The 24,873-nt window shown below is 40.2% G+C and overlaps 1 protein-coding gene across 2 annotated transcripts in view; it reads right to left on the bottom strand.

Annotated features, from left to right (window-relative positions):
• Nucleotides 1-14,523, bottom strand: part of chl1b (cell adhesion molecule L1-like b) — a 128,092-nt gene extending 113,569 nt beyond the window's left edge. The window contains exon 1 of one of the 2 annotated variants that reach the window (XM_074675471.1): nucleotides 14,122-14,523. The gene's annotated coding sequence lies outside the window, so the exon portion shown is untranslated. The remainder of the gene's footprint in view (nucleotides 1-14,121) is intronic. The other variant, XM_074675300.1, reaches the window with a different exon arrangement.
• Between the last annotated feature and the right edge of the window lie 10,350 nt (nucleotides 14,524-24,873).

The raw sequence follows: 24,873 nt of genomic DNA, 5'->3' as shown, positions 1-24,873 counted from the left end.
GAGCATGAAATCAATACAATACTGCTCTCAAATCAATTAAAAATGCTCTTGATTTAAGATAGGATATTTATTCCATAAATATGCAGCACTTTGGTTTGACTTGAAACTACAAAAAATATGTTTCACTTACAACACATGACATAGCCCTCCAGTCAAAGCCTTGCACACGTTCAAATAATGAAATACTTTTCCTTCAAACATTCTTAAACTGGTTGTTGCATATACATACTGTCAATACATTTCTCAACTACGAAAATCTGCAGACAGGGAGCAGGAAGGCCGCAGTAACACAAGCAGAAAGCTTACCTGCTGTCAATAGGTCGCACCAGTGTCTCCGCCCGGACTTCACGGAGGGAGAGCATGGCTACCTCCAACACGTCCCTCTCACGGCAAACCATGCCATAAGTCTGGGACAGAATCACGCACTCAAAACCGCTAACCACGTTGTCAATGTTAGCCTCACGGCAACAAACTGACTACATGGCGGACGGCATTGGAGAGCAGCGACTGCAGAGACACCAGGCCGTATTTCCTGCCCTGTCCTCGCCGGGGGCATGCGCTCCAGGTGCTGCCTCTTCTGCTGGAAAAGCTTTTAAAGGCTTCTTTCTCACCGGCTTAAAGGCATAAGCCATTGGGGTGGTAGGATAAACCTCCACCACGTCGATCTCAAACTCGTCCTCCGACATCTTTGCTCTCAAGTGGTCTGGATCGCAAGCGTCGCGAACTATTCCTGCACAACCGGTGACGTCACAACTGTCGTAAAATCAAGATGGCGCTGTGCGTGTGTCGTAAATACATTATCAAACTCGAGTTTTCTATTTAACGGCTGATTTTTTTCAGCGTTTTTTTATTTTAAACTCTCTACTAATTAATTTCCAGCTATGTGTCCATGCAAGTATGGTGTGTTTCATGTCCACTTTAACGCTGCGCTCACATTGGCTCTGGAACGGTTGCAGTCCAGATACCATGCGGATTTTCCGCAAGCTGCCACTCACATCAGCTCCAGAAAGAGGCTGCAGCTGGCTCCAGGCTGGGAACGAAAAGGGCACTCGTGAGAGTAGAAGCTCACGTGGGTTCACGTTCATGCCTGGACTTGCGCAAGACCTTTATTCCTTGAATGTTTATTATTTTTAATAACATTACTTTTTTCTTTTCTTGTATTATTCCTATAATAGTATGGGTTGTGTCATATAAAATGGAATGACTGTCCACCTCAAGGATTGGTCTCTCGTCGTCCCTTGTCGTCAAAATGAGTGCGGAGATGCTGTACTGCTCACTTTTGTGACCTCGTGTCACCGGGTGTGATGCCATGTTTACATTTACTACTAGCGCGACTGTGCTGTCAAAGAAGAGTCAAGTTACATTTGTTTGTACACTGATTTTATTTTAAAAAAAACGGATCTTCATGCCACCCGGCAATTCACTTCCTGTATAGCTTGCAATATTTCATTCAGCTTGATGCAGACCCTCTCCAGCGTCCAGGCAAGATAGACTTCTTGCGGATTCTTTCCGTTGTGCCGTACGGCACCCGCAACCAAACTTGCACCGTGCATGGCTAACGTGAGCCTACAACAGTGATTTTAATTATACAAATTACATGCAGAAGCCGCACTGGACCCGCACAGGATTCAGTGTGAGCCTGGGGTCACTTTTTTTGCTCATTAGTCACTGTGGCTAGTGGTTTCCCAGAGGTACTACCACTCAGCATTTTCACTAGCCACAACTTTGTTGTTGAATAATTATGTAAAGCCGACAATGATATTCAGAAGTTTACTTGAACTAGATTAAAAATCTTTTTAAATGTAAATGACCCCTGTTTACACTCAAATCAAGACTACATAAATCTTTAAAAGCTATGGCCCTTTATCGGGTATTTAGTTTTGAAACAGTTGTGTGTAAGGTTGGTCTTTTATATGAAAATATGCACTCTATTAAAACAAAGTAATAAAAGTAGTAGTTTATTATTGCAAATATATATATATATATATATATATATATATATATATATATATATATATATATATATATATATATATATATATACATATATATATAAATATATATATATATATTTATATATATATATACATATATATATAAATATATATATATATATATATATATATTGCTTTAAGGTTTACTGGAAAGATAAAAACTGAACTGAAAGAAATAGCAAGAAACACTGTCTGCTTAAATATTTATTTACAACAGTTATTTTCAGTAATAAACTAAGTACCATACTTTCTGGACTGTAAGTCACTCTGCGTGTAATCCTACATTTTTTTGAAGTAGTATCCTTCAAAAAATGCGTCATGAAGAGGAAAACAACATATACAAGTTACACTGGACTATACATCACATTTGCATATTGGTTTACAGTATTTCCAGGGTGAACTTTTTACATAAACCTCTGATAAATGTTTGTTTGTTAGGGGGTTTAAATATTGTAACTACAGCTCCTCATATCTGTGACCAGTTTCTCTTCTCTTCGTGCAACCCCCTGCTATAGGTGAGTGTTGACGGTGAGATGGTGCAGTGTGAGCTTAAATGAGCTCCATCCGATAAATGTCCTTACTTTTAAAAAGTCAAGGGAGTTTTGCCGCTAGATTGTGACTTAAATCTTGGGATCTGTTTACATTGGAAGGCCAAAAAGACTCCAGTGAAGTTGTAAACGACGTTATCAGGAGCTACAGTAGGAGCTGTCAGGTTATCCAAGTTGGGGGCTAAAGAGCGCCTGGCAGCCGTCATGTCAGCAAAAGACTTTGCAAATGGACCAATGAGCAAACACTGTGTGCAGGCAGTTCTCATGAGTGGTAGTGTCATAGTCTCATACTGCAATGGGTTTAGTATTTCAGATAGGGCTGCACGATTATCACAATCGCAATCGCAATGTCAGCACATGCAATTACGTAATTGCAAAAGAGGTTATCGCAATCGCAATCGCAATGTCAGCACATGCAATTCAGATTTTTCTCCATGATAACCAAGCAAGTCTGTGGACTCATCATGACACATCTTTTTTAATTAAATCGCAAGCACAATCGCAATCGCAATATTGTCCACCTAATCGCAAATCGCACCTTTTCCCCAAATCGTGCAGCACTAATTTCAGATGCCATTTCAGAAAGCTACAATAAAATAATTCAATACGCCAAAGTGGCTGGTAGGAGTGACGGTGTTACCCACCACAGCTGGAATTCACCCACATTTGGCGGGTTGGCGGGTGTTAATGTCAAGCCTTGGCCAGTGAACACAAGAAGCGGAGAGCTTGGGATGCCAATCAGAATCAGAATCAGAATCAGAATACCTCTTTTGATCCCCGAGGGAGAAATTTCATTTCAGTTACATCCCTTTCAAGACATATAAGAAAACAAACATGGGGAAAAAACAGAAATGAGATGAACCTAGAAGCTGCCAGATACCCAGCGCCCCTTTGCAATAGATAAGAAATTACAACATTGGGAGAGGAGAGGGGGGAAAAAAAGGTCAATTCCAGACTATGTCCCAGAGGAGGCGTTGTTTGAGATCAAAAAAAAAAAAACACCTCAGCATGAAGCACATGATGACAACAGACAAAAAAAACTCGAAGACTAGCACACGTGCCAAGAACCTCAAAGTGATCAGAACTTGAAGAGAACTGGGTACAGGCCTTCCTCTTTGAGACTTTGAAGAAAGTCTAGGCTCAAGCAAAGTGATTATCTCCATTATATCTTCTTTGTACATACGAAAGCGGTCTTGGAAAATCATTTCATCAAACTGATTCAATGGATTACTAAGATCTGATCTGCAGCAGATATTGGTCTTCATTTAAATATTCCAAATACTCCATGCTCCCAAACTATTTGTGTGCTCCCTTTCACAAACTAAGGGAACTAAGGGCACTAAGCTGAAGTTAAACCTGCCTCTTTGCAGTATTGACATAAACTTCAATTTAGTCCTGGAGTAGCTCTAATCCACCATCTTGCAATTGGCTTTGTTTAATCCAGAACAGAAAAAATCTATGACTATTTTAAAATTAATCTGTGCAATTGACTTAAAGTTAAATCAGCTCAAACTACATTTTAGTCTTGGACAAGGCTTAAGTCTTGTCTGTGAAACCGGGCCCTTAAGTCTTATCCTGTAAAAACCTAATTTCAATTTTTGTTAAGGCTTTGGACTGCTACACTTATAAAAAAACAAGCAAATTGGGACATGGGAGGGTATTTTAATCAAATTGACTGGTAACCAGGAGCAAACTGAAAACACCACAGTGTAAGAGATCCCTTTTGTCCCAGTTTGTCCTCCTTGTCCCCTGCCTGTCACATGTGTCCTCTCTCATCCTCTGCGCCCTTCACCTCCATGTCCCAGGGGTCGCCTTATAACGTGATCCATGCAGCCCCACACAACACCCTTCACGGGACACAAAGCCAATGATTCCGCACTACTCTGTTCCATTCTCTGCATTTGTCACTTTTATTTCAATGGTTTTTGTTCTTCTCAGCTCTGTATGCATGAGTTATCCCAAATTGAGACTGCCATTGAAATGGAAATCAGCCCTGGATCTCAGTGACTTAAGGCCAATAACTTCCACCTCTTTGAGGTCATACTGCTGTTTTTGTTGTTCCCTGGAGAATTGAATGGCTATGTTGCCCTTTCCCAAAGTTCTTAACATAGATGTTGGAGCTAGAGGTCGTTATCTGTGTGATTCAGCAGTGATGTCACAAACCTGAGAGGGAACACAACAATAAGAATAATGTAACAGGAACATTATCTAAAAGCTAAGAACATTACAGGATGAAAAAATCTTTTGTTTTCATCCTTTTGTTTTTAACGCAGATCTCTCTGTGTCCTCTTTGTTGGTTTGTTTTGTGTGCAGATTCTAAACAGATAACTCAAAATATAGCACTGAATCAAATATATGGCAGAATAAACAAAGTCATTTACCGCCCAGAGGTAAAGAAAAATATGACATAGCATATAACCAAATGTCCAGTAGAATTTTACAATACATCAGATGAAAGTGTCTCATCACTGGCATACAGGCTTTGTATGTCAGTAAGGTAATTTCATATAGACTTTCAGGGTTATGCAGATATCGCAAGCATAGACCCTTGTACAACACACATCATAAAGATTAAAATAGCCAGCTACTCAACTACAGTACAAACTGACAAAGTTTGCTTGTTGTCACGTTTCAAACAACAGCGCAGCTTAACTGTTATCTTACCTTGTTGTCTCGAAAAAAGAAAAGTAGAGTTAAAAAGAAGATCTGCTCTCCATTCATTTCCAAAACAAAAACACAACGGGCTCTAATTTCGTAGACCAGGCGCAGGCGCAGGCGCACCTGCCCTGCGCCGGCCTTCGCCGTGCGCACAGGGTGTGACCGGCGCACTTTGCAAGTTTCCTGCAGTGCCAAGAGAGGCGCAGTCCGGGCGCATTTGAACGCAGAGCTGCGCGTCCACGCCTCCCTCTGCGCAAATGGCAGAGAGGGAGGAGAAAAGCCGTGAGTGGGTTTAACCCAGCCTAGCGCTGTTTTCACCAATCAAATGAGCGCCTCTCCTCGCCTTTAAATGCCCTGCAGCCGAGGCGCAGTGTCTGACTGGTCTGAGTGATCTCCAGCACCACGGAGAGAGTGCTGGTAGCGGAGACGGTCAGAGCCGCTGTGCTTGCAGCAGGTCAATGGACAGCGGGGCGCATCGAAGGACACGACACGCGTCACCGTGTGGGCCAGCTCCCAGGACAGATTTAATCCGTTCCTTTGTCTTTATTCGGAGTAAAAAATTAAGAGGCAGTTACACAGCTGACTTATCCATTCAGAATACTTTTGATCCACCTGCACTCCTGGTTTTTCATCACCAAGCAGAGCCTTTGGTGATACACTGTATACTCTCCCAGTGTCTCCACCTCATCCTTCTAACAATAATGTACTCCATCTTTTTAGATCATGTTAAAAAAAAAGACTAAAACAGAGAAATATGGGAAATAACGGCGAAATCCTGAGTGACACACATTTATTTCGTCTCTTTTTTCTTCGTCTTTTCTCTCTCTCTTTTCTTTGAATTAAATGAAATGAGAGAACCAGATATACTCAGTATCAGATGTTAAGGCTGTTTATTGTTTAATTGTAAGATGTGCATCAAACTTCCAGCTGCCGTCAGGTTAACTTTCCATTATGACAAACGGCTTTAATCTGACATCAGATGTAACAGGACAGTTAATATAGATATAAATATATATGCTGGTTCAAACAGTTACATTAAATAGCGATTGCTGTGATTGTTTATTGCATTAAAATGTGCCTAACACTCTGGAAACCTGCCTCTGAGGCTTTGATGACATGTGTGCACAAGTGCGCCTGTCACCAAATTACAGCTGCGGAGGGTGCGCTCCGCCTTGCACCGAGGATAGACCAGCTTGGAGCTGACGAGCTTTCAGCGCACTTTTTTGGCACGAAATTGTCACTGCAACAACATGAATCTGCTGACACCTCCCCCTTGTGCGCTGTCAACTCCCCCTGGCGCGCAGTCACACCCATCTCTGCGCAGACGGTCTACCAAATTGTCAAATTGGCAGCGCACGGCGGTGCGCCACACGAAATTAACACTGTGCAGGCTGCGCCACGAAATTAGAGCCCAACATGTTAAGAGTCACGTCTTCATGACAGTATGAGTGAGACACCATGTCAAAAGGCATCACTGTAGTCCACTTCAAACTGTAGGTAGGACTGGACAATTAATCGGATTTTAATCGTGATTTCAATTTTGCCATCTGACAATCATAAAAACAATATAATCGAAGAAAAACAATTAATATGCCACACAGTGTAGATGTATGCAAGTTCCTGTGCTTCATAGCTCTTCTGTGTTCCATGTGCAGCCACAGCGAGTGTGTGTGACTTATGTGAATCAGTAATACTGTTTGTGCCACTTGCTGGCTTTTTAAAGTTGTGTTTAAATCAGTTTTAGTTCTGTTCAGTTTTTTAAAAAATGAATAATTGTGTATATTAATTGTGATTTCAATATCATTTAAAATAATTGGGATTCTTATTTTTACCATAATCGCCCAGCCCTACCTCACAACCTTTTAAATACAAAATGAAATCTTTAAGCAGTATTAACATGTCTAGTTGTTCTGTGAACACTTGTAAGAAATAAAACTATTTCGTTACAGAGGACCATGCTACCATGCCGACTGGCATCTTGAGCCAATTCCAAGTGATTGTTGGCTGACATCCACCAGTTAACAGGGTCACACTCTACATCAAAACACCGGCAACTTCTGTGTCTCCAAGCTATTAAATATGATTTCTATAACTATTAACTATGCTAATTAACAATTTTTAATTATGAAATCATCATTGTCCTGATATATCTGGAGCAGTTCTCTGTCAGGACAACATTTCCTACATCACGTTTCAGACTCAGCGATCTTGTGTGATCATTTGTGGCTTGGGATGGTTTTCATTAAATGACACAAGTTTATGTCTTGATATTTCGCAGTCTGAACATAACTACAGATAGTAGAGCATCGAAGACCTATGTGTTTAAACTCCTCTCTGATGTATAGGCTGGAATATAATCCACCACAACCTGTCACTGTTCACAACAGTAAAGGGGACTAGAGTGTAAACAGTTTTCCTCATATGTCCTCCTGCTGGCTTAACAAGCAGTGGATATATGAGACAACAGGGACATGACTGCTGTTTGTCCTCCTGTTCTCACTTTGCTGATTTATTGTCCATACAATACTAGAGGTCATTGATCATGTCCTATCAGTGGCCCAAATAATGCAGAAGCCTGTTAATCCTTGGTTCTGATGATGATGATGATGATGATGATGATGATCAGCAACACCTCTTATCTTTAAATTACCTCTCCTCTTCAATGCCCCATCAGACACTTCATGGTAAGAATCATTTCCTTCACTTCTCCATCTGCCACTGAACTGGTCACAGTTATAAAATATCTGGTGAATATATGCGCTGTCTGAGCAAGCAAGGAGATGAATAATTCATGTAACCAAACATATTCCCAGAAAGTACCAGCAGGAATGTGACATTCTATCTGTCATCTGTCTGAAAAATGGAAGAGGAGGGTTCAGGTCTGCAGCACTATCAACTCTGCCTCTGGCACAAGAAGCAAGAGTCGTCACTGTAATTCCTTGTAGTATTCTGGTGCCTGAGCTTAACCTCAATCAGGGCCTGGGTACTTACTAGGCTCCACACCTTTGCAACATATGCAAGTCTCTCTGAGAAACACAATAAAACACCTTAAAAAAACAACTACCATCATCTGAAAATTTCTGCAACATAACTGTAAGATCACTAAAGCCTATTAAATTTACATCACCAGCTTCACCAACAGCAAAAAAACTGAAGATGGGATGATAACTAAGAAAAAAAAGATGAAAGTTTATGCAGATAGAGCATTCCTCTCTCACTCATAGCTCATTTCCAACAGTAATCAGATAATCTATACTCTCTGACAGACAGAATAACATATGAGGGCTTCCTACACTGAGTCTACACATGATTCTCCAACACATGCAACAGAGGCACACTGGGTAAGATTGGTTGGTTGCCCTTCCTGGATTCCAATTAAGCTCCTGGATTGTGTAATTTAAAATGTCATGTAATGTGTAATTTTAAAAAAATGTTCTGAACCACACATACCTCGCCCCCCAAACCACATAGGCCAATGGGAAGTTGTATTTTGAAGCACGCTAAACCACAGTGTATCTTTCTTGCTATATCTTCTCTGCTCCTGGCGTGTGTCCCACTCAGCCCCAGCTGAGGTGAGATCAAAACAGAAATCTTACTTTGAAATAACATCTCACAGATGACCTATGCTTAACTACAATTTGTAAAATGCATGTCTCACCCTTAGCAGCACATATCAGTGTTGTTGAGGGTGAGACACCTTATTCAGTGTGATAAATAAATTGACAGCCCCCCTCTTTCATTTCTGTCTCTTTTGTGCTTTCTACTTTATACTAACAGTCAGAAATGTGAGTTGTGTGATAGGCTTTCAGTACCCCCTGATACAAACAGTATAACTCCTGTTATATATACTTTGGCCAAAACTATGAGCACAACAGAATCTAGATCTGATCAGATTTTCAGCCCAAAGCAGGGGGGAGGATGGGACAGATGACCGTAGTTTTAACCAAGCAAGCTAAAGCAGCAGGTTCGAAAAATGTGTTAACTAAGTGGGGCTGGGGTATATTTAGGATATACTCAATGTATCGCAGGTTTTTGCATGTGAGATATATATAATGACTCTATCGCAATCATCGAGTACAAACAGTGACCTAAATGTTGTCCTTGGTGATTCCCTCCTCTCACTCTGCTGCTCAGCCAGTGCTCTTCTCACAGTGAACACCATGCTCCCCTGCGCTCACCCAGAAAAATTCTCCTGCGCATGCATATTTTTTTATTAGGAGAGGAGAGAAGAAAGTCACTTACACGTCCTACCAGTTGCAGGTTGTGGGTTCCTGGGGCTTGTTTTCAAGAGTGTAGTAGTTGAATTGGGCTTGCTTTGCTTCCTGTATGACTGAGTGTATTATTATATTATATTATATTATATTATATTATATTATATTATATTATATTATATTATATTATAATTAAGGCTGTCATTTGAACGCATTAATTAGATTAATTAATTACACCACAAATTAAAGCGTTATATAAATTAATGCAGATTAAACTGGATCCCAAACCCGCGGGGCGTTCAAAGACACACTAATTTTCAAATGTCTGGCATTTACATTTACAAACCGTTTGACCTACTTGGGAAAAGTGGTGTTCTCGTCAAATTTTCAAATTTCCGACGGTCCCTGAATGTATCACACATGATAACATGCTTTAAACCAGGGGAAGCGAGAGAGAGTGATTTTGGGGGGACTGCCGTCCACATCTCGTTTGTTTACACGTCCTTTTTGAAAATCTTTAGAAAATCAACCGTTTGCTCTTGCTCAATTCTGTAAAAACATATAATTCTTCACTCTTTACTGAATTAAACAAGCCTTGAATGGTCTATATTTGCCCTGTATTTAATTAGGTGCAGGAACCAAAGCAGAAACCTGGTAATTGTGTTGAAATCTGTGTATCCATAATTTAGGGGCCCATAATATAGAGGGTGAGCTCAAGATTAAAGGCTGAGAGGAAATCTCTTGTTGGGGTACAAACTAATCCAGAAGAGTTCTTAACAAAAAAATAGTGTTAAGGAAATAAAGGCAGAGAGAGGGTCTGTGTGATCCAGATATGTCCAAACTTCTATGGTTCATTGGTGATGTTTGAGAGGGATGGAGAATGTATATTAAGATGATTTCCTTTTCACTTTTTCCTCTCAGCACTGTGTGAAGGCAGACAGTTAATCAAATAAAGACATCTTGCTTACACATAGGCCGCAGCCTCCCACAGGAAATTTGGAATCAGACCTTACACAGAGCAAGCGGGTTTTTTGAATGTAAGTGAAAGCCAGAGTACACAAAGAGAACCCACCCACGGGGAAAACATATGAACTCCAGAGCAAAGGAATACAATCGATACAGGAACCTTCTAAATGTCAGACAAAAGTACTAACCACTGCAGTACCAGCAAATCCATCCTCTGATTGTGACCCCTGACAATACACAAACAACTCAACCAGATGTGTTTTTCAACACAATTTACTTATCCGTGTGTCTGTCTGTCTGTCCTGGAAGACTGAATTTGTCCTGCTGAGATTTTTATGACTCTGAGTGGTAAGAAGTGTTTGCCCTTGTTTTAATTAGGAGTCTACGGAGAGGCAGTTTTTGTTTTTCAGACTTTAAAGCATTTCAAGAGATGCTTTTATTTGTTTTGACTGAAAAGTTACTGCTACAGAAACGTATGTCATAGATGAGAAGACATTTGTTTGTAGCTCAGTTTAACCACCCAACATATTATGAATGAGTGTGTCTGCAGCTACAAAAGATGTTCTGTTTCCTGCATTTCGTAAGCTTTAATGATAAAAAGGATGAGAACAGTCCATGAAATGCGTCAGGCCAGAGCTGCATATTAAGCAGAGAGAAGGCTAGCTGCAAACATGGACCAGCTGAGAGATGGTAGGCACCTTGCTTGTCCAATTACTGGCTCTCGCTCAAATTGTTCGGTGAGAAGCATTCGACCTACTTCTGGACACAAAGCACCACTGCCCTGAATACAGAATGGCAGGGGGCCAGGCGTGATAACAAGTGCCATTAAAGGCTCCTGTCTTAGGCCCAGAATTGAATCCAGGTGGCCTACCTGATACATAATAACTAAGAACACTGAAGAACATGTCTGACTTTGATGCATGAGCAAGACAACGTAATGAGGATGTATTTTTCTTGAAGAGTAGATTGAGTTGATTATAATCACTAATGGCTGTTTGGCCTAAAAAGGGTCTTTGCATCCAGTGTTTCAAACAGCAGAGGGATCATAACCAGTGGCAGCAGCACTGCCAGTCTTACATGCAGATCTATAGAAATTGGTGTACGAAGCTTTGTACAATTTTCATTTTTGGGAAATGTACTTAAGCTGAGCTGTTTATGTTGAGGACAACAAAAGACAGCATAAAAAAGAATAGCAATATTAGGTTATAAGTACACTATGAACCACTTCTGTTCGCTGGGGTTTCCCCGAGGGCATAATCTGCAAAAACACCACAATAGAAATCAGCATTGTAATTTGTAGCAAACAATGTGTGCTGGATTTGCATACCTTTCAAATATTCATACCAGGGGAATCACAATGTTAACATGATAAATATCTCATCCGTTAACTCACAACAGTAATCTATAACCATTATGTCCACACACCCACTAAGTACCAGAGCTTTAGGTAGCAATGCCAACATCATATTCTGTTTTTACAATCCTCATAACATGATTTCCATGTAACTGATACTGACTAAGCTGATCAAGGGGAGACCAGGTATGGCTGGAACACTTTTTTGCTTTAGCACCTCCAACTCACTAAATTTTTAAGTCAGAGTTGTCAAACTTTAATGCAAAGTACACACATTTGTTTACTACAAATGGCACCCATTCAAACCTCTGCAAGAATACCACAGACCTCATAAAGTGATGTCGATTACATGGTGTCCTTTGTTACAACCTACCCCCACTACCAGGGTAGGTTGTAACTCATGCTGGGGTAAGTTGTAACAGTTAGACAAAATAAGCAAAAACAGAGGTCAGCCCCTCAAAAATAGGTTTATTGAAATAGAACAATCCAGAACAACGTCTCTCTCCGTGACTGACCATAACCCACTTTCTGTTTGACTTTAAGTCCTTAACAGCTCAAGCACTACAATGTAGTTGTGTAAAGAACATGTGTAGGCCTAACAAATACAATGTGTGTGTGTGTGTGTGTGTGTGTGTGTGTGTGTGTGTGTGTGTGTGTGTGTGTGTGTGTGTGTGTGTGTGTGTGTGTGTGTGTGTGCTTGTGTGTGTGTGTGTGTGTGTGTGTGTGTGTGTGTGTGTGTGTGTGTTTGTGTGTGTGTGTGTGTGTGTGTGTGTGTGTGTGTGTGTTTTTCTGTGTGTGTGCGTTTGTGCATGTATGGGCGCATGCATGCGTGTGTGTTTGTGTGTGTGTATTAAATTAAAGTCACAATTGGTTGTTTGTAATTCTGTAGTGGTGGATTTCTTTTTTTTTTTTTTTCTTTTTGAGGTGCGACATTTCCTCCTGCCCCTCAGAGAAAACCTAGCAGCAGCTCCAGTAACCTACACTGGGATATCACTGGGTCCAGTAACCTACACTGGGACATCACTGGACCCTCAGCTTCTGCAGTAGTTTGTAGTAACATGGCAGATCCCTTGCCTTCATGACTGATCCAACTGAATTGCTGTTCTTTGTGACTTCATCAGATGCTTTTTTTAAAAAAAAAAAAAACATGTGCAGGCACACCTCTGTCGGTCTTTCTTATCCACTGCCTATGCATTACCTAACATTACTAAAATCAAGAAAATGTTCTTAGTTGTACATAAGGGGATGGTTGTGACACTTTTTAAGGTGTGTTACAACCCATCCCAACCCTGTCAGCCAGTGTTTACCTAGCTGTATTAGCATAGTGGATTGACATTAGTATGGGAAAAAAGCATCAGATTTTGCCTAAGAAACTACAGTTTATCCTGATATCCCTCAAATGGTTATCTGGAATAGCACAAGTACTAAAAAAAAAAAAAAAAAAGGTCAAAAATTGTACTTGCTCACCTCAAAATCCTTTTTTTCTCAATAGAATCTGCATGCATCTTTTTCTGGCCCTGACAATCAAAAGGTGCCCCTCGTTATAACTGTTCTAATATTTTTTTAAAATATTTCAGGTTGTAGCGTGATAATTTTGTATGTCGGAACAACAAGAACATATTGTTATAGGCTGTAGAAAAACATCTGATCCATAACAAAAAACTTTCAACTTTAAAACTTGATACTGATATTTAAGAGTGTGTGGTTGTGGCACCAATGCTTCCTGAGGACTGGATTAGAAAACCTCTATCAAATTACACAATCACCTGTTGACAACATATTGCTTTGTTTAAACAACAGCAGCTAATTTTCTAGTTAAAGGCAAATCTACCGTGCCTGTCACATCACAGTGCAGATTAAAATGGTATTGTTCTTTTAGAATCTGATGATGCTGATGACCCTTTTGGATGAGAGGGATTCACATCTGTGGTTCAGTATCAGTGATAAACAGACCGATAGGCAGTGAGAGTAGTGGCAGATGGAAAAGACTGATCTCAACATTATGACCAGTGTCACTCACAGCAGTAAGGAGAAATAAATCAGATGTGCTGAAAAAAAATCGTAATTCCCATGAGTACAACTTGTATATTTGTACAAAAAAAGAAATGAATAAAGGTTTAAGTTACATCACTAAAAGTCGTCTTGTTATCCCACTTCATACAGAAAAGACAAATAACAGAAGCCGTAGTGGCTAATGCCGAGCCACCTGCCTTACAAAACAGCAAAGGCTCAGTCTATGCAGGTGCCAGCACAAATATCCACCGTGTTCAAAGCTCGCAAATATAAGAAACAAGTGCAACAACTACCAACATTCCACCGTGAGAAGACGTGAATTTAAACCTTTCTAAAGTCAAAGCGCCATTAGAAAAGCATATAAATTAAAAACTCACCTCTAGGTGTAACTTATATCGTGGCAGCGGTTCAGAAAGTTGAAGTCCGTCCAGCGATGGATGAAAGCAGAGGGAGGTTAGACTATTCGCGCAGCACCGCTTTGCCTTCCAGTTGGTCTGAACCGGAGTACCGCCCTCCTTCCCGGCTTGGTACTACTGCTCCTACCGCCTTGTGAGGAAAGTACTGCGGGTTGTGCCTCCTCCACAAAGAAAGACTCAAAGAAAAAAAAAGAAGGGACCCTATCGCAGTCAATAGGCTTTAGAGAAACCCCATGGCAACGTTGAAAACCCGTGAGCAACTTCCTTACGTTATGACCGGGTTAAAGCGCTCCCCAGCCCCCAAAACAGTGACAGCGACATTATTCCCAAGCTTCAAAATGAGCAGGTCTGAATCGGGGGCGGAGGACCAGGGGGAACTAAACCATTCTGCCTGATGCTGGTGAATCAAGGGAAGCAACCAAATACTAATCTTTATGCGGGCCCACTGGGTTGGCTTGATGATTTTTTTCTTGCCAGTAATCATTTTCAGATGCACCTGATGTTATTTTTTTTAAACACATTCAAATTGTTTTACTTTTTCTTTTTAATCCTTGTTAAAATGTGTAAATTATTCAATTGTTTTATTTTTTCTAGTTTCCAAAATGTATGTATGTAATATTGATTAGCTCTTTAAACATTGAGGTTTGAAAGTAAATTATTTATGAGTGATTTTATCACTTTTATTGAAATATTAATATGTGATTTGAAATCAGATCATCAGATTATCAGCACCAAAATAGATGTTTCAAAATGCTATTTCTCAACAGACCCCATCACAACACGGTGCCCCTAAGAAGCAAGATCTCTTCTTCTCTCTGCTTAAAATTATTTTTCGGGGGGGTGTTTTTTTTTTTTTTATTTAATAATTTTTTCTTTTTTGTGAGTTTGTTTTGTAAAAGTGACAGATACTGGAGCTGGAATGGCAAAAAGAAAAAAAAGAACAAAAGAGCAGACGGAAAGCTCGTTGGTAGATGAGCACAGGTTAGACATAACAAGGATTTCTCAACATTATGGACACTTCTACAAGCATCAGACTGTCCTTCAGTGTCAAGCTGAAGATTCATGTGTGTTGGATCTTCATGTCTGGTTCTTTGCTGTCTTTGTCTGTTTGCTCCTTGTGTGTGCTGATAAACTAGTCACAGCAACACCACATGACTCTCCGAGGAAGAGGGCAGGAAGTGTGCTGTCAAAATCTGTCACAGTAAAAAGAAAAATCACCTGGGTGTTCTAATAAGTTTTTACTATTTTATATGATCCATCTACCCATCCTAGATTTACAAAAGGTTTACAATTTGAGTTCAAAAGCCGGCAGGACCCACATGGACTGATGTGGAATAAAGGAAACTCCCAGCCATCCCTCAATTATCACAAAATGAAAAAATAAATAAAAAACAAATAAACAAAAGCAAAACAAACAAACAAAACACCCCCTCGTGGTTTGTCACCAAAACATCTGATCAAGATTAAGAACATTACAAAAGTAATAAACATATCTTTGGCAACAAAAATCATCTCTTGTCTAATAACCATTATGACAACATGCATATGGAGGACTAATAGTGCCAAAATGAAATATATTATTTGAACAAATACTTGATGAAATAATTAATTAATGGCTGCCCTGTGGCGCAACGGTTAGTGCTGCAGCCTCACCGGTTTGATTCCCAGCCTGTCTGGTGGGCCTTTCTGTGTGGAGTTTGCATATCCTTCCCTTGCATGCATAGGTTTTCTCCTGGTCCTCCGGCTTCCTCACACAGTCCAAAAACATGCTCACCAGGTTAACTGGTCCTTCAAAATTGTCTGTCTCTGTCTCTGTGTCAGCCCTGTGAGTGACTGCCAACCAGTTGAGGGTGAACCCTGCCTCTCGCCTAATGAGAGCTGGGATAGGCTCCAGCCACCCACAAACCTGAACAGGATATGCGGTTCAGAAAATAAATGAATGAATAAATAATTAAATAAATAATTGTGTCAATAATAATTTCATATTGGAAAAAAATCGATAAATAATTAAATAAACATATAGTTTTGTCAAGAAATTAGATAAAAGTTTTATAAAATACTTAAATAATTAATGTGTCATTAATTTTTAAATGTTTATTTGTTTAATGCAAGCTATCCCTTCAGCACAAGAAGTATAAAACAGAGAATAGAACTCGACAGCAACACTCCTGTAGTATTCACTGCAATGCTGCAGTGTTGGATTTCTTTCATTTTGATATGTCAACCTGCACTTTATCAACACTGTTCATTCTTTTGGGATCACCATGTCAGCCTGTGTATTGTACACTAATTTTCTCTGTAGGAATCTTTTTTAGCATCTCTGACAGCACAAGACCATTAAGAACTCCGTACGCCATAGGAGTGGGCAGTAAAGGTCAGCATGAAATCATTTTACACACACACTCGCTCACACACTCACTCACACACTCACACACTCACTCACACACACACACACACACACACACACACACACACACACACACACACACACACACACACACACACACACACACTCAAACACACACACACACACACACATATTTGTGTGTGTACATGTGTGTGTGACAACCTTCTTTTTAGTGCTGTTCCTTTCTGACTAAGAGATGACATCTGTGGCCTCTGTGTATTGATGTGTGTTTAAATATATTAATTTGGTGTAAAGGTTACTTGGGAATAACTATTTGAAATATGGAAAATTGTCTAATCAACCTAAAATGACACAGACCCCTTGCAGTACCTCCAAGGACCCATGTTGACCCCCTTTTGAAGACTTTTGCTTTAAAGAATCAATTTTTATGGCTTTCATTGTGAGAATTTCGCAAAAACATTTGCATATGAGAGAAGTACCAACATTTTTATTTAATCAAACTTTTTAAATGCCATGGACATGATCTCTCTTCCCCCACAGAGATGCAGCCTGTGTAAACTAGGTTTGCGTTTTCTGCAGGGGAAAGAGTCAAATGAAAAAAGACAAAAAAAAAAAAAAAAAAAAGCAAAACAGAAAATCTCCTAAAAAGCGATACAAACAGAGACTCTGAAGCTACCTGCTTCGCCTGGGCACAGTGTTTGGATTTTAGGGGTCATTACAGGACTAAAAATAACAGCATGTAGAAGTCTGGGCCGGGTCACCCTCCTGTTATATACACTGAGCATTCATCTTCATCCAACTGGTGCCAAAGAGGGTCGACTTCGCCATCTCTGTCTATCTGTTACACAGGGAATGGAAATGAACAGGTTGACTTGAATTGAAATAACCTGATTTAGGCTATAATAATTCCACTGAATGGATTACACAATGGCTTGACTGAGCGAAAGTGTAAAACAATATCTCTGTGGTGTTTGGTGTTACAGTGAGTGCTCTTTTCAAATCCAATTTGATTGAAGGAACATCTGCTTCCCCCTCACCCAGAAGTGGTTGCCTTATCTCTCAGAGGGAATTATGAGACAGTAGCTTGAGGCCCTGTTCTTAGCTGACCCTGCAGACCTGGGTTGAAATTAAATTATTAGTAAGTTTATTTGCTGTGAGGCAGAGTCTTCTCTGTTCGTGGTTGAAGTATGAGCATACACTTCCCTGCAAAAGAAGGTATTTCACAGAAAAGACTGAGTGTGTCCAGGAAAAGATATAAAACAATGATACATCTTAGCCCCTGATGTCTTATAGTCATGTCTTGAGTTCACCAAGATGTCTGAAGTTATCTCAACAAATGTGTCTCAAGACACATTCTCTCAAGACGTCTTGAGACACTTTGATGAAGTCAAGTTCAGACTGAGTGCATAGACTTAATACTATGTGGGTTGTCACATGAGTTAACGAGAGCAGGTGGTCAAAAGGATCTCTGCAGGGCAGCAAGCCACTGAAATGTAAAAAATATGAACTATCACAGGTCATGTATATTTTTACAGCAGCTAACAATATTAGCCTTTCCTCATTCAGGTGGTTCAGTCCTTTGGCTCGATATGTATGCTGGAAAAAATGTGTTACTAGCATCTTGTTCATTGACAGGAGCTCAGACCTGTGTGAGTGGGCTGAAATTTTTCAGATCAGATTTCTATTTATTGGTTCCGTAGGGATATTCGTTTTCACTGACTGTACATTACAGAAAGAGACATTACACATCACAGACATCATACAATGACAACAAACATTACACATTATGGACATCAAAAACACAACAGTGGGACATATACAGAAAAACAACAGTGACAGGCTGGTCAGACAGATCAGCGGGGCCTGCTGTTTAGGGCGGCTATGGCTTTGGGGATCAGGCTTTTACCGAAGCGGGCTGTCCTTGGTTTTTCCGACCTGTACCTGCGCCCTGAGGGCAGTGGAGTGATGTCTTGGTGTAATGGGTGAGTGGTATTCTGGACTGTTAAATTTGCTATTCGAATGATGGACCTGTCATTCAATTCTGTGAGGTTTGGTGTGGGGAAGCGGATGATTTTGGCAGCTATGTTTGTGATGCATGTGAGTTTGGTCCGGTTAGATACAGATAGCATGGTGTAGAAGCATGAGGAGCAGTAGAGAAGGATGGGTTGTATAATGTTTTTGTAAAGTAACAACAGGAGGTGGGGTGCAACATTTAGTCCTTTGAGTTTGCAAATGGCTGACAGTCTTTGTTGGCTTCTTTTTTGGATGTCTGTGGTGTGCTGATTAAAGGTGAGTTTATTGTCAAAGTGTCAACTGTCTGTGTGTTTGATGATGGGATCCTGGGGTGAGGGTGGGCTGAACCATATTTCTTTATTTTTGTTAACATTAATCTCCGGGTAACTGTCTGTGCATTGCTTGGTGAAGTGGGTGACTGTGATGTGGTGTGTTTAAGACCAAAATATCAAAATTAATAACATAACCAAGTAGCAAAACACTCAATTTTTAGTTACTTGCCATGATGAAGAGGAAAATCTCTCCTTTCAGTAAAACCCAAAGGTTTAGAATTTCCAAAGGTTAGTTATCTCAGGTTAGAAAACAGATACACAATACAGGCCAAGACCACATTTGTACAATAAAGATCAAAGTTTCATGCATTTACTCTGCAACAAAATACACACGATTATATAAAGTGTAACTCAATAGATGACAGCTTTACTAAAGGGAGGATAAAAAGTATGTGCGAGGGGTTATCACAGGATCCCGACAAATGTGACTGGACAGCAAGTAATTGATAATGTGACAGGAGCCAAAGTTATTGAGGCAAAACGTTTGCAAACAACAAGGTTTGGAGAAAAATGTAACAGTCTGTCTGTCCTGATTAAATGAGACAAAGCAGTGCTGCCAGAGAGAGTAATCATATACATCAGCTATGTTCCTCCACCATTGAGATGTTTCAAATGGCAGAAATATGGCCACGTAGCAGCTATCTGTAAAGGCAAGCAGAGATGTGTAAGATGAGCAGGAGAACATGAATATGACAAATGTGAAGCAGGAGCAAGACTTCAGTGCTGTAACTGGGGGTGAACATAGCTCTGCTTACGGGGGGGTGTGAAGCCAGCAAAAGCGCAACAGAGGTACAGCGGGTCAAAATTTCTCATGGGGTGACGTATGCTGAAGCAGCAAAAGAAACCAAAGTAAGTACAAAAAACAAACAAGTGGAGTCATGCAAAGGTTGTCAGAAAATCAAAGAAGACACATTGATCATGAGGAAAAAGGAGTTTATTCTTTTGATGTGCCCCACTTTTGATGTGTGTTGATGTCATAAATTGCTCAGCACAAACTGAAAGAAAAACAGAAAAGATAAAAATCATTGTAAAATCAGCAGAGAAATATCTTAGTGTGAAAGGGTTGCAGGGTTGGAGGGTGTGGAAGAAATGCTTAATGGAAGTCCTCCTAACTCACAGACATGGGTTGGTGGTTCTTCATGGTCATAATAATTCTACAGTGGAATGCCAGAAGCCTTATAGCTAATGGACAAGAATTCAAGAAATATTAACCAGTTACATAATAAACCTCATGTAATATGTTTACAGGAAACATGATTAAAACTTCAACTGGACTTTATCATACCTCATTCCATATGTTTCCTCAGTAATAATGAATGATCAGACTATAATTTCTCAGATGTCATACTGCTTGCCATGTAAACAATAACCACTGCAGGGATCAAAACTTAAGAGATGAAATCATGGCATGGACCCAGCTAGACGAGGCAGGGCCTCATTAGTGGTCAGTGAATGTGAAGATTGCAATGGAGACTGAGCAGGGGAAGAAGAATGAACTGGTGTCTACTACGTAGGCTCTGGAAACAAACCCTGCCGTTGTCAAAGGTGTCAAAGTTCATGGGCAAAGCATGAATGAATCCACCCCCCACAGCCCTGCTTCCGTCTTGTTTTACTCATGTGACCCTCCATCTTCTTTTTTTTCTCTCTTTCTCCACTCTCCTTCAGTATCTGTGGGGCAGAAATCCCCTCATTGATGTCTGCAGAGCTGCATAATGAGAATAAATGAGCTGGAAGTAAATATGCAGGCTGCGTGCTGTTTGCCGCTCTATACCAGTCAGCCCAATGGCTTTCATCAAAAATTAAGATGGATTGCGTTGCCAAAAGCCCCTGCCTTTAGTAACGCAGCGTTTTATTTACTTTAAACAGAGACCTGTTACATTATTTTTTAATTTCACTTGGGCTTTTTTGTTCTATAAACCTCTGCCTTTTTGTTTGAGTGAAAGAGACTGTTATTGATTCATATGAGAACTGTCTTTGCTGTGTCATTCCACTCTGACAGAAACTAGCAGTTAACATGGACTGTTATTCATGAAGGAGGAGGCACTATTAAACCTTGAATTGCTGTTGTAGCCTGTTGGTGTAAATCACATTTTTTAAGCTCTTTCATCAAAAAGACAGAAAGAATAATGAACTTCTTGTTATCGTTTTGTTGTTGTTATTATTATTGAACACAATCTGAAACTACTACAATCCTGAATTTCCCTTTGGGATAGATAAAGTATTTTTTATTTCATTTCATTTCATTTTATTTCATTTCATTTCATATGGGTAAAATTTGAAAAATAAATAACTCACAGAATAACCAATAATAAAAAATACCCCCCAGCACCCCTGTGGAAAAACTGTTGTTTTGACTAGCTGTGTACCACCAGAGGACTCTTAAACTGCAAATATGTATCATCATCATAGAGCAGCTGTGGTTCACTGCATGAATGCTTCCTGTTTGGTCTTCCAAGGGCTCTGCCCTCACCAATCCACCTGATGCAATCATCTGAACAAAGCAAAAACCTCTTCCCCTCACTACTGTAAGAATGTGTGAACAACATGTAGGTTCCTGTCTATGTGTATATCCTCACAGCCCCAGCTTTCGACTCGTAATTAATATCAGCAGCAGGTTGGGAGAGGATGTTTTTCTGAGGCAGACTGCTCTGTATCGAGGTGCTCTCCCCAGAGACACTGCATTACTCTGCATGTTATGCGTTTTTCATGTGCCTTTGTGGAATCATTTACATGTCAAGAGAATGACAGGGAACATGTTCTAACCTAATAAAGGATGGGTGAGACAATGGTGTCTAGATGAAGGCAGGAGAGAATGGGGTCTCACAGTATGAGAGCTATTTCCATGGCAATCCAAATATTGCAGCTGTAATAATTGAGCTGGGATGTAAGACTGCTGCCAAACAGCAGTCAATCATCTGACAAAAAAGGATACAGAGAATAAGTTCCCCTTCTCTTCCAACAGAACTATAACTGCTAAAGCACCACATAAAGGTGGAGCATTATCCTCTGATCAAAGCATGGCTGCTTTTTGTCATTGTTCGTCAGAGAAGCTGTGCAGTGCAGACTGTGACCACTGAGAAAGCCAGAAACACCATCCAAACGTATAATCACATTTATTATGCTAATTAATAATATATAATACCAATCAGGGAGAGTACACGGTGCCCTTTCAGCTGTGAATTCAATGCAAACACAATATGATTGACAACATGAGAGCTCAATGATTCAAGCAAATCAGGAGCATGATATTTTAGAAAAGGATACTTAAAAAAGCTACTGACCACACTGAGCTGTGACAAAATAAGAATCTTGTGAAAACAAGAAAAAAAAAAAAAGGATTTACAATTAGATAATGAAATCCTGTTTAGTTGAATGAGACACAGTAATTGTGTGATCCTGCACATAATTACCCTTTTTCTTGTTTTTTGGCAGATAGCTTGACAGGCTTGTCCATAACCGATTCTTTCAGAACACAAGCTGGAGGAGGAGCAGGGTGTTATAATAACCTACAGGGTGATTTTAAAGGTGTCTACCAACAATCAATAAGGTTAGCTCTATCTAATCAGGTCACAGACCCTTGGGCTAATTATAAAGAAACAATGAAAATCAATGGAATCCCACACATTTAGTGTTTGTGGCTTGACCCTTTTTCTCTAATATCCACTTTAATAGTCAGAAGGAAAACTGGCATTGTCTCTTGTCTTCTAATTACGAAACAACTGATACCCCAACCATCTTTATCATCTTTATCCAACTTTCCATAATGAGTCCTCAGTCATATTTGTTTAGAACCTTGCCCCCAAACCAGCTTTTTATAAACTATACAAAGTAAATATGTAATTTAAAACTTAATCAGTTAAAGAATACTTATTTACAGTCAAACTAAATTACCAGAGGTAGAACAGAGTAATCACATTTAACAGCTCACCGCAACAGACGTTACAGAGGTTTCACTGTGTAAAGTGTAACCCTGTTACTGTCAGCATGCAAGTCTCGAAGAGCGACTGTTAATATTTTTTTTTTTTTTTTTTTTTTTTTTTTTTTTTTTTATTAACAAGTGTCTACATCACACTTTTCCTTAACAGACATCTCTTAAAACAAAGCCTGTTTGTAATGAAAGCTACAGCACTAACTGAGGTTAAGGTCTTACATCAACTTGTACTTGAGACTAAAGGACATATAGGGCTCTAATTTCGTAGACCAGGCGCAAGACCAGGCGCAAGCACAGGCGCACCTTGCAAGTTTCCTGCAGTGCCAAGAGAGGCGCAGAAAAGGCGCAAAGGAGCGCAGAGAAGAGCGGAGGAGCACGCTGCGCATCCATGTCTCGCACAAATGGCAGAGAGGGAGGAGAAAAGCCATTAGTGGGTTTAACACAGCCGAGCGCTGTCTTCACCAATCAAATGAGCGCCTCTCCTCGCCTTTAAATGCCCTGCGGCCGAGGCGCAGCGTCTGATTGGATAGAGTGCTGGAAAGACTCGGTAGCGGAGACGGTCAGAGCCGCTGTCCCTGCAGCAGGAGAATGGACAGCGGGGCGCATCTGAGGACACGAAGCACGTCACCGCGTGGGCCAGCTCCCAGGACAGATGTAATGTGTTCCTTTGTTATTAATAGGAGTACAAAATTAAGAGACAGTTACACAGCTAGCTTATCCATTCAGAATACTTTTGATCCACCTGCACTCCTGGTTTGTCATTGCCAAATAGCAGAACCTTTGGTGATATACTGTATACTCTCCCTGTGTCTCCACCTCATCCTCCTTACAATAATGTACTCCATCTTTTTAGATCACGTTAAAAATAAAGTCTAAAACAGAGAAATATGGGAAATCACAGGTAAATACATTCATTTTGTCTCTTTTTTCGTCATCTTTTCACTCCCTCTTTTCTTTGAATTAAATGAAATGAGAGAAGCCAGATATACAATCAGTATCAGATGTAAAGGCTGTTTATATTTTAATTGTAAGATGTGCATCAAACTGTCAGGTTAACTTTCCATTATGACAAACGACTTTAATCTGACATCAGATGTGACGGTAATATAGATACAAATGTATATGCTGGTTCAGACGGTTACATAAAATAGTGATTGCTGTGATGTTTATTGCATTAAACTGTGCCTGACACTCTGGAAACCTGCCTCTGAGGTTTTGTTGACATATGCGCACATGTGCGCCTGTCACCAAATTACAGCTGCGAATTAAAGCTCCGCTTTGCGCCTAGAATAGACCAGGTTGGACCTGGCGAGCTTTCAGCGCACTTTCTGCACTGTTTTTGGCACGAAATTGTCACTGCGTCAACATGATTGAGTCGACACCTCCCCCTGCTGCGCTGTCAACTCCCCCTGACGTGCAGTCACACCCATCTCTGCGCAGACGGTCTACCAAATTGTCAAAGTGGCAGTGCACCGTGGTGCGCTGCACGAAATTAGCACTGCGCAGGGTGCACCAGGCTTGCACCCCCTGCGCTGCCCCACGAAATTAGAGCCCAAAGATATTATCAAATTACACTATTAATTAAAGCTATTAAAATGATAGCTAGTACTCACCTTCCCTTATTTCTCTATTATTACATCCACACATTATTGAATGGAGTATTTGTTTGGCCTAGTTTTATAGCCTTCGTTATGAAAATGCACACTTGATCATTTAAACCAGGAGTCTCCAAACCGTTTTCAGGATAAGAGCTACTTTCATACAAAAAATCGCCAGCTTCTCCTAATCCCCTTAACTTTTCTTTTTTTCAGCTGGGTACATATTTAGCACCTTAATATAGGCTCTGGTGACCTATGTTATAGTAGACAGTCGTCAGTGAAAAATTCTCTGGAGCCACTCATGTGGGTTGTAATGGCCATTTATTATGTTTGCAATGTAATTAAAAAAGAATAGAAAAGAAACCAAGTGGAAAGGTGGTCTTTCAGCACATACACCTGCTTTCAGTAATTCCCCTGTTGCTTTTCAGCAATTACTGTGATCGTATAGTGGATCATTAAACTTAAAGGTCC

The sequence above is a fragment of the Halichoeres trimaculatus genome, unplaced genomic scaffold, assembly GCF_033239565.1.
Source record: "Halichoeres trimaculatus isolate MK-OKI-2021-1 unplaced genomic scaffold, fHalTri1.1 fHalTri1_scaffold_1, whole genome shotgun sequence".
In the NCBI taxonomy this organism is placed as follows: Eukaryota; Metazoa; Chordata; class Actinopteri; order Labriformes; family Labridae; genus Halichoeres; species Halichoeres trimaculatus.
The sequence above is the reverse complement of the archived record's forward strand: the minus strand, read 5'-3'. Positions and strand labels throughout refer to the sequence as shown.